Source organism: Antennarius striatus, chromosome 6 (genome assembly GCF_040054535.1).
Source record: "Antennarius striatus isolate MH-2024 chromosome 6, ASM4005453v1, whole genome shotgun sequence".
Lineage (NCBI taxonomy): Eukaryota > Metazoa > Chordata > Actinopteri > Lophiiformes > Antennariidae > Antennarius > Antennarius striatus.
Genome location: NC_090781.1, coordinates 9,597,717 through 9,610,507, shown reverse-complemented (window position 1 = coordinate 9,610,507; position 12,791 = coordinate 9,597,717).

Below are 12,791 nucleotides of genomic sequence, written 5' to 3'. Positions count from 1 at the left end.
TGGGTAAAATGTGTTTACACAGCGTTATATGGACTTTCTTTCTACAGTGCGTCACCATTACGTAGGCGGAGAGACTGCCCAGTGTCTGTTGAGGATGTATTTTCCCTTGTGTTTCTAAATCTCTGTGTCTTTTTTCCTCCATTAATTCTATGTTCTTAATTTTTAGCCTTACTTTTGTTTTGCTCATATTGTTCTTAAACTTTTCTAATACACAGCATCATTAGTTCTTTGTCTCTTGATATTTATTCATGTTCTTGTAGACAAGATGACTATAGTAATATAATTTGTGTGGGGGATCAAAAGTTATATGACCCATCAGTTTTCCAGAGTTATGGGTCACAGATCTGCTGCAACTTCTGGAACCCCAGCTGGTTACCGGCAATATACAGATTATACCCCTGATTGTAGTCCACAGCCACATGACGGACAACCATTAAAAGTCCCATATTGTGTATTTTTAACTTAATGTCATTCAGTTGCCAGATGTCCAACTAGACTGTATTCCAAATATTTTGACCTAAAGTGATCTATCGTCCTAAATATCAGCTTTTCAAAATCACTCATCTGAGCTACTCACAAAACACTTCGTTTCAGGCCTTCTGCTGTAGTATGTTAATGAGCTCCGCTGGTCAACGCCTGATTCACCTGGGTCACGCCCCTCTGAAGGAGAGTGTTAGGCTAATGGGACACTCACCGGCATTACATTTGTTATCACTATGGCGTTCGGAGGCCCCATCGTGTCGCCGTACATTTATGACCCTGAGTCGGGCCCAGAAGCGGGGGCTCCTGATGAAACACTGACTCAGCGGCTGCAGCAGGTCGTTTCTGAATGGTTAGTACGTGTGAACGTTACTTAGTTGGTTCTGTGTGGTTTTGTAACCTACGTCATCACAGGACCGGAGCATCATCCGGTTGCTACTTTTTTTTCTACCCCCGCCTCTTATCGCACAGTAATAATGTCATATCTGTCTTATTATGTATTTTGTATGTTGTATATACTGTATACGGACGTGTTGACTGCTAAAATGTTGCTGTATTTTACAAGTGACAGTAAAGTCTGATGGCGGTTCTGATAGTTATTACCATGTGGCTAATGCTAGCTTCTGCTCACGGCTAAGTTACTTTATTTTTATATCACATTGATTTAACCCGTTACTAAGCTGCAAAATATTTGAGGCAGTCCTGTGACAAAAAACACGGAGCTAACACTTGCCACCATCACACCAGGTTAATGGTGAATTGATGTAGCCATATTGCAGTGATGCCTTTATCTACTCTATTTTGACATGTCTTCACCTTCTGTTTATTGTACAGGTGTTCCTGTGGACACTGAACGGATGCCAACAGAAGTAGAGAACATCTGCTGTTTGGAGATACCACAGGTAGCAAGCTCACAGCTAAACCACAAAGTTATGTCTCTATTTGGCTACTTTTACAATTATAAATTCAAATGACCTTTACCATGTTTTTCACTGTAGTTTAGGAGTCATCTGTACGAGATTGATGAGGTTCCGTGCATGACTCAACATCCTGGGTTCCAGCCAGGGCTTTGAACCAGAATTTTTTGCCAATCGTTTCGTTCCGAACAGAAACAGAATTATAACATTTCCGGTTTTGCATTCCACCCATAAACTGACATTAAAAAAACAAAAAACAAAAAAATAAAGTTCCTGAACCAGTTAATAACTTTCCTTGTAAATAAAATATGTAGGTGCTGTATTTTGCGCACCATAAGACACGCTTAAAAGCCTTAAAATTTCTGAAAAGTCAACGCTGCGCCTTTTTTGTGTGATTTAGTCAGCGATCCACCAGATTGGCCATTTTCCACCGACATAAGACGTATTATGTCACTACGTACGCCCGCAGTGATAGACCAATTAGAGAACATGATGCGAGGCACCGGCACACCTCCGGTAGGTACCGGTGTACGGTGTATGCCGGTACTGTACCGCAGGTATGCCAGTGAGTTAATGTCTAATTCATACATTTTTAAGATTGACACACTGCAGTGCTTATGATTAAATTGTGACTGGGAGACTGCCATTTTTCTTAACTGCTGCTGATAGCCGCCACTTCTCTCCGCCCTCACTTCCTGTCATTCACCCAGTGAATGACAGGAAGTGAAACATCAGGTCAAATATTTTTTTCAGGAACGATGAAGAACCCGCTATTAACCGATTTACAATTATTTTCTGTTCCGATTCTGTTCCGGAACATTAAAAAATATAACGTTTTCGGTTTTGTTTTCGTTCCTGCCAAAATACCAAAAGTTCCTCGTTTTCGTTTCCGTTCCATGAACCAGTTCAAAGCACTGGTCCAGCCTGTGTGCCTAAACGTGTACACCCTACAAATGGCCGGTCACGTACTGAGGGCTGAGTATGGCCCTTCATGTCTGAGACGAATACATCGGTAACTCGTTCTTTGAAAAATGTCAGAATAAAAACTACAGTTATGTCTTATTTTGCTTCATCAGGCATACCTTCATTAATGCAGTAACACATGACAAATATAGGTACAACAAAGTCTAATTTATTGTATTTGCGACACCTTGATTTTTGTCTTATTAATAGACATGTTGAACATTTTTTGGTATTCACAATCCATTTCTGTTGACACAGACAAGCATTTATTTATATAAAATAATACATCCAATAACAATAATGAGAACACAGAGCCATCCTATTAGGAAATCAACAACAGTTGTAATACTCAGGATTGAAAACAGTAGAGAAGTAGAAAAGTAGAAAGTAGAAAATCTTTGTTAGTAGACGCGTTTTCCATGCAAAATGCCCTAATCCGTTCCAAGCCCCCCAAAATTCAGACATAAATGTTTTATAAAGCATAAAAATGCATCAAAACATGTAACAAATACATGTTATAATTAGATTATTACACAATAAATGAGAGTTGTGCATAATGTAAAAAAACAAAGAATAGAAATGGTGGTCATTTACCTTTTAAGTGCTGTCCTCATTGTGTTTTGCCCTCTTCATGCGCTCTTGCCTCACCATGCCGAACAACAGAGTGAATTCCAGTCCACCTTTTGAACTTCTCCAACCCCCCACGCGATGCCTTAAACTCCTTAAACTTCCATTTGTTTTAATAACGTGGCGATTTTCGATGCATTATGGCCATATTCTTGAGATTAACCAAAAGTATCCCTTTTTCATGCTTTTCTATTATTTCTTGCTTTGTTTATATGGACAAAAAACCTCTTTTCTTCGTCACTTTCTGGGGTCCATAGCGAATACTCAAAAAGTTAATATATTTGTGTAAAACTCAGAACACCAAGCTGTGGTCTAGCTGTCTCGTCATTTGAGGGCCAAATGCAAAGCAGCTATAAGAATGTTGCGTTCAGGAACTGTAAGGAGCTTTGAGTAGCAGCCCATACTGTATTTTTACCTTTCGTAACTCAAAATTTCTTTTGTAATTAGAGGCAATATTTTCCTGTTGAGGCGTTTCGTAACTATACTCAACAAAAATATAAACGCAACACTTTTGTTTTTGCTCCAATTTTTCATGAGATGGACTTAAAGATCTATAATTCATTCCAGATACACAATATTACCATTTCTCTCAAACATTGTTCACAAATCTCTCTAAATGTGTGATTGTGAGCACTTCTGCTTTGCTGAGATAATCCATCCCACCTCACAGGTGTGCCACATCTAGATGCTGATCTGACATCATGATTAGTGCACAGGTGTACCTTATACTGCCCACAATAAAAAAAAAAAGTTTAACAGAGAAAATACATTATCAGTCAGTCATTTTCTTAACCAGCTTAATCTGCTTATGCAGGTCGCGGGGGAGCCGGTGCCTATCCCGGCAGTCTCAGGGCATGAGGCGGGGGTCACTCCGGGCACAACGCCACTGTACCGGGGAGCCACATAGAGACAAACAATCACTCACATACACACCCACTCCTACGGTCAATTTGGGACCGGCCAATCAACCTGAAGCGCATGCTTTTGGAGGTGGGAGGAAGCCGGAGAACACGGAGAGAACCCACACAGACATGGGGAGAGCATGTGAACTCCGCACAGAGTGGAACTCGAAACCGGGTCCGCCGTGTTGTGAGGCGGCAGCGCTAACATTATACTATGAAAAATATATTGATTTTTTTACTGCATTTTCACAAACCTGCTTCGATTCTATCATGTTGTGTTTGTCACACTGAGTTGTAGAATTTGTATCCTGGCATAATGTCTTATGAAGGGGATGTGCTAATGCATAAACCGCCTTATACACAATGTTAATGACTTGGAGATGAGATGTGTCAGTGTATGGGTTCTGGAGCATCTCCACGTCTTCAGTTCCATCACACATATTCTCACCTGTGTACGAAGCTAAAAGCAGAACGACAGAACATGATTTAGCTTGAATATTTGAAGTAAACACACCATCACAGAACTGTCACAAAATGTTAGAATAGAATAGAGTAGAATTTTTTTTTTTATTTTTGCAAATAAAAATAGGTCGAAATAGGCCAAAATAGGTCAGGGCTGTAAGGGTTAATCACATTCAAACATTTTGCAATTTTACATTAGATGAAGCACTAAAGTGCTTCAGAAGAAGATTTTTTGCAAAAAAAACTTCAATCACATTTCTAATTTTTCATTAGATGAAACTTCAAAAACACTAAACACTCAAAAACACTAAACACCAATAAACAAAGGGAAATACAATATAAAAATTAGTACATTATAACAGGAAGTTTGCAAAAGTGAGGTGGTCTTTTGTCAATTTATAGAAACCAAATTCTAGTTTTAAGCGACATCTGATGTTACAGCAAAAAACAGTTGCTGCTTCTTGAACAGTATTGTTTTCAATTCTCCTCTTCCTGGTCACATAAATTGCAAGTTTTGCCTCTCGAGAAATAAAATTTAAACACTTCTAGCATATCACGTGCTAGAATGTCCCAGAAGACTTTATAAAATTCGACCGTCAGACCATCGATGCCTGGAGATTGTCGTCCCTGCATGTTCTGTAGGGCAGTGTGGAGTTCCTCTAACTCCAGTGGCCGGTCAAGTTGTCAAATTGTCTCCGTGGAGACCTGAGGTAGCTCGGCACAGAACTCCTCTAACAGTGGCTGGTTTTCTCGGTATTCACGGTCATACAAAGATGAATAAAAACTCACAGCTCACCTTCTGGCTCTGTCAGCTCCTGTCCTGTGTCAGACAGCAGGGAGTGGATCACGTTGATCTGTTCATGCTTCTTCTCCAGGCCGAAGAAGAAGCCAGAGGGAGCATCCATCTCGGTGATGTTTTGCACCCTGGATCGGACCAGTGCACCCTATATTTTAGAAGAAGAAGAAGAAGAAAAGAAGAAAAAAACACACCTTTATTTTCCCTCTTGGGAGAATTATCTTTACACTCTTACTGATGAACATGCATTTACAGTATATTTTAGTCCGGGCCCTTGAAACAAACACACAACAAACACCAGGGGCCTGTAAGAATGCAATTAATACACATAGTGGGAGGCAGAGTGATGGGCAGCGACTTCTTGGTGTTCCCTGAAATCAGCAGCTTGTAGGTGCTTCGGCAGTTCTCGGGAGCTATTAGTTTAGATATTACTAAATAATAGCCAAAGCACTGTTATTACTTTTAATATATTACTTTTATTATTATTTAGTAAACAAAACTAGTTATTATTTAGTAATACTAAGTAGTTGTTACTAATAATAACTATATTACTATAATAATTTAGTAGTCATAACTGGAAGTAAAGACATCCAATGGCTGCTCCAGTGCTCTCTTCGTTCACTCATGAACACGCACCATCTCTCGGTCAGTGCACACTACTGACAGCAGGGGACGACATTTGTCCAACTTTTTCTCAGACACGTCCTTCGTTCGGGAATTGTCTCTCGTTAAGAAGAAGAAAGTCCACTTTAATGTCCCTCATGGGGAAATTATCTTTTACACGTTATACTACACTTTGCATGTGGTTACATATGGGTTAGTCATGCATACACACACATAGTTTTGAATACAGGCCCCTGAACACAACACACTAGGGGCCTGTAGGCACAAAGAACAGTAGGGGGAGGCAGAGTGATGGGTCGCGCACGGGGGTCGCGCCCCAAATGAGCAGCTTGTGGGGGGGGGGCAGCGCCTTGCTCAGGGGCGCCTCGGCAGTGGCTGGGAGGTGAGCTGACACCTCCCACCGTCAGCTCACACTCTGTGGGATGTCCTGGCGGGAGTGGGATTTGAGCCACCGATGGCTGGGCGATCGGTCTTCAAGACATCTGCTCTACCGCTGAGCCACTGCCGCTCCAGAACAGAATTACTTGATGTCATCATACATAAATGTACAAAAAAATATAAGCACCATAGAAATTCAGCTGATCACCAGATAACTTAAGTTATTTTGATGTATGTACAACAATAAAATTGTCGAAAATTATCAGTAGGGAATACTGCAACTGGTAAATGTTGGGAAATAAAATTTGTTATCCTTATTCATCATACTGGTCTGGAATAACCGTATAGTGTTGGTAAATATGTGTGCTGAAGCTCATACAAAAGGGGGGCAAAATTAGATTTGAGATTATTATATTTGTCACAATCTGTTTATGTCAAGTCTTTACAGTCAATAGATGTCTCTATACAAACGTGGGCCTTGATTTTAACTACTGGTGGAGCTTTTACCCTGTATATCTGACAATCAGCAACAATCCACAGCTTAAAGATGGCAGCCATGAATTTCATACGTTTATAAATATTGCAAGGCTCTCTCTCATTTTGACAGCTTGCAATTGAACGCTCCCTCCCAGAACTCAGTAAGCACTGGGGAAGAGGCCACATTTATCACAGAAAGATCCAGCAAGAATTCTTTCAATCCAGGGATGACTGATTGTTGGATGCCAAATCCTATGGCTCCAGCACAGGACCTGAACCTCAGCATGTATTGGTTGGTGACCCAGGCCTCACTGCCTATCCACTGGCGGGAAGGAGATGCCTCATGTGACAGCTCCTCCAGAAGGACTCTGAGTTCTGCAGAGGTAATAAATGCTACAATAACGGGAGCTGTTGATCTGTGGGACACATTAACATTTATTATGACAAGTAACTGTCAATTTCATTGCAATCATTCATATCCCAGAATAACTATTTTTTCATTGATTCTAACACTATAACACTATATATAACAAAATATCTATTGCTAATATTTCCATAAGATGAAGAACCATGTGACAAAATGAAATGAAACACGAGAAAAATGGAGTGCATTTATTTGTTTAAGATTAGAAGTCTTTAATAATAGGGGTGTCACAATCCGCTCCTGGTTTTCCTCTCCTCTGCCCAGCTCTACCTGCCTGCCACTCCCACCTCATCAGTGCAACTACCTTGACCTGTGTTTCCTCACCTGATTATCACCTGCCTGTTCAGTATACTGTATATACCCTCCCATTCCGCTCAGTCTCTGCCAGATTGTCTTCGTATCATGCAAAGCTCTCACGCGTTTATCTCCGGACTGCTTCCTCGGTTTCGACCCTGCCTGTCTTCGACCCGTCTTCCTCGTCTCTGCCCCGGTAATCTGACCAGCCTTCTGTCCTTGACTACTCTGCCTGCTCGTTCCTTGTCTGCTACCTGTTAGCTGGGATTCCTGTTTGCTGAGACTGTTTTTCTGGAATATTGCTGCCATTCCGTGCAAAGCTCAGAATAAACTGTTGGATTATTCCTGATCTGGTCTTAGTCTGCGCTGTACTTGGGGCCTACCTCTGACCTGTTACAGGAGGTTATGTCAAAATTTTTCACACATATATACATAATATACATTTCTTTACTCAAGGAGTTAATTTACACCACTGTGTTTTACACCACTGCAAAGCCTATAGAAATATTAAACAAGCTTAGTCTACAGTTTGGCAACACAAAACAATCATATACTCATGATTGTAAGATCATAATAAAATTTTAAAAAATATATCTGTGATAAGCACCCGCGGATAACATCTGCTACTCTCTGGATCTTGCTCCACTGGTTCATCCGATGTAAAGACTCAGAGTATTCAACACAGTTCCTTCCATTTTTTGCTCTGTAAGAAAGATGTCATACCATTGTTGCCATAGTCTGAATCTGATCGGATTGCACCTATCCAAGTCCATCCAAAATGTTTTACAAGCTTGGCCAGTGCATCAGCCTGGAACTGGTCACTTGGAATTGTTCTGAAGAAATTTGGGTTCTGTGTCTTATCAGACACATAAGTGCATAAGTGGAAAATAGCTCACCTAAATGAGAAAATGGGATTCTTTGACAGTGTAGACATATGAGAACTTATTTGTATTTAAGTTTGTTAGAAGATATAATACTTACTTGAGGAATATTGAAGGGGCTGATAATGTGCGACATGCTCATGGATAGTGTTGATCCAGACTCCGCAACAGCACCCACCACCATAGTGCAGTTGTCACGAGTGTAAAATGCCTGATCCAGTCTATTTGAAAGCTGGAATGCCACATGCACTGCAACTGGCACAGAGGCACAGGAGTCATAGATTTGATAGCCAAATTTAATACCAGGCAACATCTTTTTGCTGTTGATAATCTCCTCGATGGCAAAGATCATAGCACATGAGAAGTGAAGATGACGGAAATCAATGCTGCAGACACTTAAGTCAAATTTGCACAATAGTGAAAATTTCTTCATTTACCAGAAATCAGATAAAACAATGAGACTTGAAATTTAACACCCTGGAAAGTAATTCATATCTACAGTACGTTGCTTCTGTGTATAATGCATCCCACATTTACCTGAAAATCACTTATCACACAGCTCAAAGCATTTCAGCAACACAGACTAATTTTCTCTGAAGCATTGTTTCTTCCTACTAACCTCCCACTGCACTTTGATGGTTCAGGTATGGTAGTGTAGTTATAGTTCAAGGTGTGTTTGAAGTGGTGTATAGAGAAAACACCCCCAATAACAAAGTCTCCATCCATAGAGAAAGCAGGTATGTGAGCGCTACCCTGTGGTTTACATTTTACTGTTGAGGCCTGAGTGTCCATTGCGTTACCAATACTCTCTGTGAATCCAGCCATTTGTTTCAGTCCATCCCCAAAATAGAAAGACATGATCAGACCAACAATTAGATTTGAAATCTCCATCCCTCAGCTGTCTACATTTGAATGTACTTCAAACAATGTCATGATTATATACAGTAGATTTTGCTCAATGCAGTTTACGTCATTCTCCTTTATACTAGGAAAAGAAATAGACATTTACTGTATATCAGTCAGTCTTTTCAGAAGCGTGTCCTGTTGTTCTTTTTCTAAAAATATGTTTATCTTACCTGTACACCTTGCTATGTTGAGGTTGTATTAAACTCAAATTGATTCACATATTATTGCTTTCCTTATTTGACTTACATTATTGAAAGACTCCTTACATAACACAGGATAGTAAACTTGAAAATTTGCTTACCAGCTTCCAGGCTTTTTACTCTTTTTACTCTCTCCTGAGAAAAATATTTTCCAATAGAACGCATGGGGTTTTTGTGCAAAAAAACCCATATGATGAGAAAAAAATCAAGGACCGTGACGTCGCCCGGTATGGCGCAACCGGGGCCCCACCCTAGAGCCAGGCCCGGGGTTGGGGCTCGAATGCGAGCGCCTGGTGGCCGGGCCTCTGCCCACGGGGCCTGGCCGGGCTCAGCCCAAAGGACGACGTGGGCCCAACCTCCGGTGGACTCACCACCCCCCCAGGAAAACGTAGGGGATGGGTGCAGTGTGGATTTGGTGTCAGTCGTCACCATGGGGCTTGACGACCCAATCCCCAGACAAAGAGTCTAGCTCTAGGGACATGGAATGTCACCTCACTGGGGGGAAATGAGCCAGAGCTTCAAGGAGGTTGAGAGGTACCAACGAGATATAGTCGTGCTCACCTCCACCCACAGCTGGGCTCTGGAACCCAAACCCTTGAGAGGGGCTGGACTCTCCAATTTTCTGGTGTTGTCCAAGGTGAGAGGCGGCGGGCTGGTGTGGGCTTGCTTGTGGCCCCACAGCTCAGCCAATCTAATCCAATCCATCCATCATATATTGGAGTTCACTCCGGTGAACGAGGGGGTCGCGTCCCTGCACCTTCGGGTTGGGGACAGGTGTCTCATTGTCGTTTCGGCCTATGGGCCAAATGGCAGTGCGGAATATCCGGCCTTCCTGGAGTCCCTTGGAGGAGTACTGAATAATGCTCCGACTGAGGACTCCGTTGTTCTCCTTGGGGACTTCAACGCTCACATGGGCAATGACAGTGAGACCTGGAAAGGGGTGATTGGGATGAACAGCCTCCCCGATTTGAACACGAGTGGTGTTCTGTTATTAGACTTCTTTGCTAGTCACAGTTTGTCCATAACAAACACTTTGTTCAACCACAGCGATGTCCATAACTGCACATGGCATCTGAACACTCTAGGCCGTGGTTTATAATCAACTTTTTTGTCGTATCATCGGACCTCTGTGTTGGACACTCGGGTGAAGAGAGGGGCAGAGCTGTCAACCGATCACCACCTGGTGGTAAGTTGGATCCACTGGCAGAGCAGGGGATTGGACAGACCCGGCAGGCCCAAACATGTGTGGTGGGGGTTTTGTTTTTCTTAAGGACAGGAGACAGTGTAAAATACAAGATACTTATTTGTCAATTCAGATCATGTATAGGTTGAGTAGCAATACAATAATATCATCAATAGGTTGAGTATGAGTCCAATAACATCATCGATGATTATGACAGACAGACAGGTTCAACAAACAGACAATTTCAACAAATACTTATATAAGCATGATGAGAGCTCTGGGGACGATGAAAAAGTCCTCCGGTGTGTTGTTGCAGAGTACTCTGGGTACTAAAAAAACTTCAAGTACCAACTAAAACATGGATCACATCTCTTTTCATACTCTAAAGGCGTAACTATGGGAGGTGTGAATCAGTTGTTTAACTTCATTCCCTCTGCTCTCCACTAATCTTTCCCCCAGTTTCAGTAGGTACATCATGACCTCAAGAAGTTAGCAGAGACATCTAGTCGACAGCTTCACATGGCTGATGACATAACCTAATCAGTCACACAGACATTTAGTGCATACAAAATTATTAACATATACTGACATTTACGCAAACGCTTCTAAAAACAGATTAGATTCTTGCAGAATCTTTCATGACCTCGAGACTTCCTGGGGCCGTTTCTCCCAAGTGCTGAAAGATTTGACACCACACACACTCTAGATTTTTGGGTCAAGAAATGATATTATTTTATTATATTATTTTACTGTATTATTTTATTGTATTAAAACATTTTCCACCACACATTTTTTGAGAGTCTGCTGGGAACGTCTGGCAGAACCCTCTGTCAGTGAGATCTTCAACTCCCACCTCTGGGAGAGCATCTCCCAGATCCTGCAGGAGGCTGGGGATATTGAGTCAGAATGGACCATGTTCGCCACCTCCATTGTTGAAGCGGCTACTTGGAGCTATGGTTGCAAGGTCTCTGGTGCCTGTTGCGGCGGTAACCCCGAACCTGGTGGTGGACACCGGAAGTAAGGGATGGCGTCAAGCTCAAGAAGGAGTCCTATCAAATCTTTGTTGAATTGTAGGACTCCTGAGCCAGCTGACAGGTACAGGCAGGCCAGGCGTACCGCAGCTCAAGTAGTCGCATAGGCAAAAACTCAGGTCTGGGAAGAGTTTGGGGAGGCCATGGAGGAAGACTATCGGTCAGCCTTGAAGAAATTCTGGCAAACCATTCGGCGCCTCAGGAGGAGAATGCGGTGCACAGCCAACAGTTTACAGTAGAGGCGGAGAGCTGCTGACCTCGACTGAGGATATTGTTGCGCGGTGGACAGAATACTTCCAGGATCTCCTCAATCCCGCTGCCATGTCTTACACTGAGGAAGCAGAGGCTGAAGTCTCAGAGGTGGACTCGTCCATCACCCAAGCTGAAGTCACCGAGGTGGTTACCAAAATCCTCGGTGGCAAAGCACTGGGGGTGGATGAGATTCGCCATGAGTACCTCAAGTCTCTGGATGTGCAGGGACTGTCATGGTTGACACATCTCTGTAACATCGCATGGCAGTAGGGGACAGTACCTCTGGATTGGCAGACCGGGGCGGTAGTCCCTCTTTTCAAAAAGGGGGACCGGAGAGTGTGTTCCAACTACAAGGGGGATTACACTCCTCAGCCTCCCGGGGAAAGTCTAATCCAGGGTACTGGAGAGAAGGATTAGACCTATAGTCGAACCGCGGATTCAGGAGGAACAAAGCGGTTTTCGTCCCGGTCGTGGAACACTGGATCAGCTCTACACTCTCCATCGAGTGCTCAAGGGTTTATGGGAGTTTGCCCAACCAGTTCACATGTGTTTAGTAGATCTGGAGAAGGCATTCGATTATGTCCCTCGTGGTATCTTGTGGGGAGTGCTTCAGGAGTATGGTGTCCGGGGCTCTGTGCTGAGGGCTGTCCAGTCCCTGTATGACCGAAGCCAGAGCTTGGTTCGCATTGCCGGTAGTAAGTCAGACCTGTTTCAGGTGCATGTTTGACCCGAGCAGGGCTGCCCTCTGTCACTGGTTCTGTTCATTATCTTCATGGACAGAATTTCTAGGCGCAGCCAGGGTCCGGAGGGAGTCTGGTTTGTGGACCAAAAGATTTCATCTCTGCTTTTTGCAGACAATGTTGTCCTGTTGGCCTCATCAAACGTGGACCTTCAACATGCACTTGGACGGTTTGCAGCTGAGTGTGAAGCAAGTGGGATGAGGATCAGCACCTCTAAATCTGAGGCCATGGTTCTCGACCGGAAAAGGGTGGTG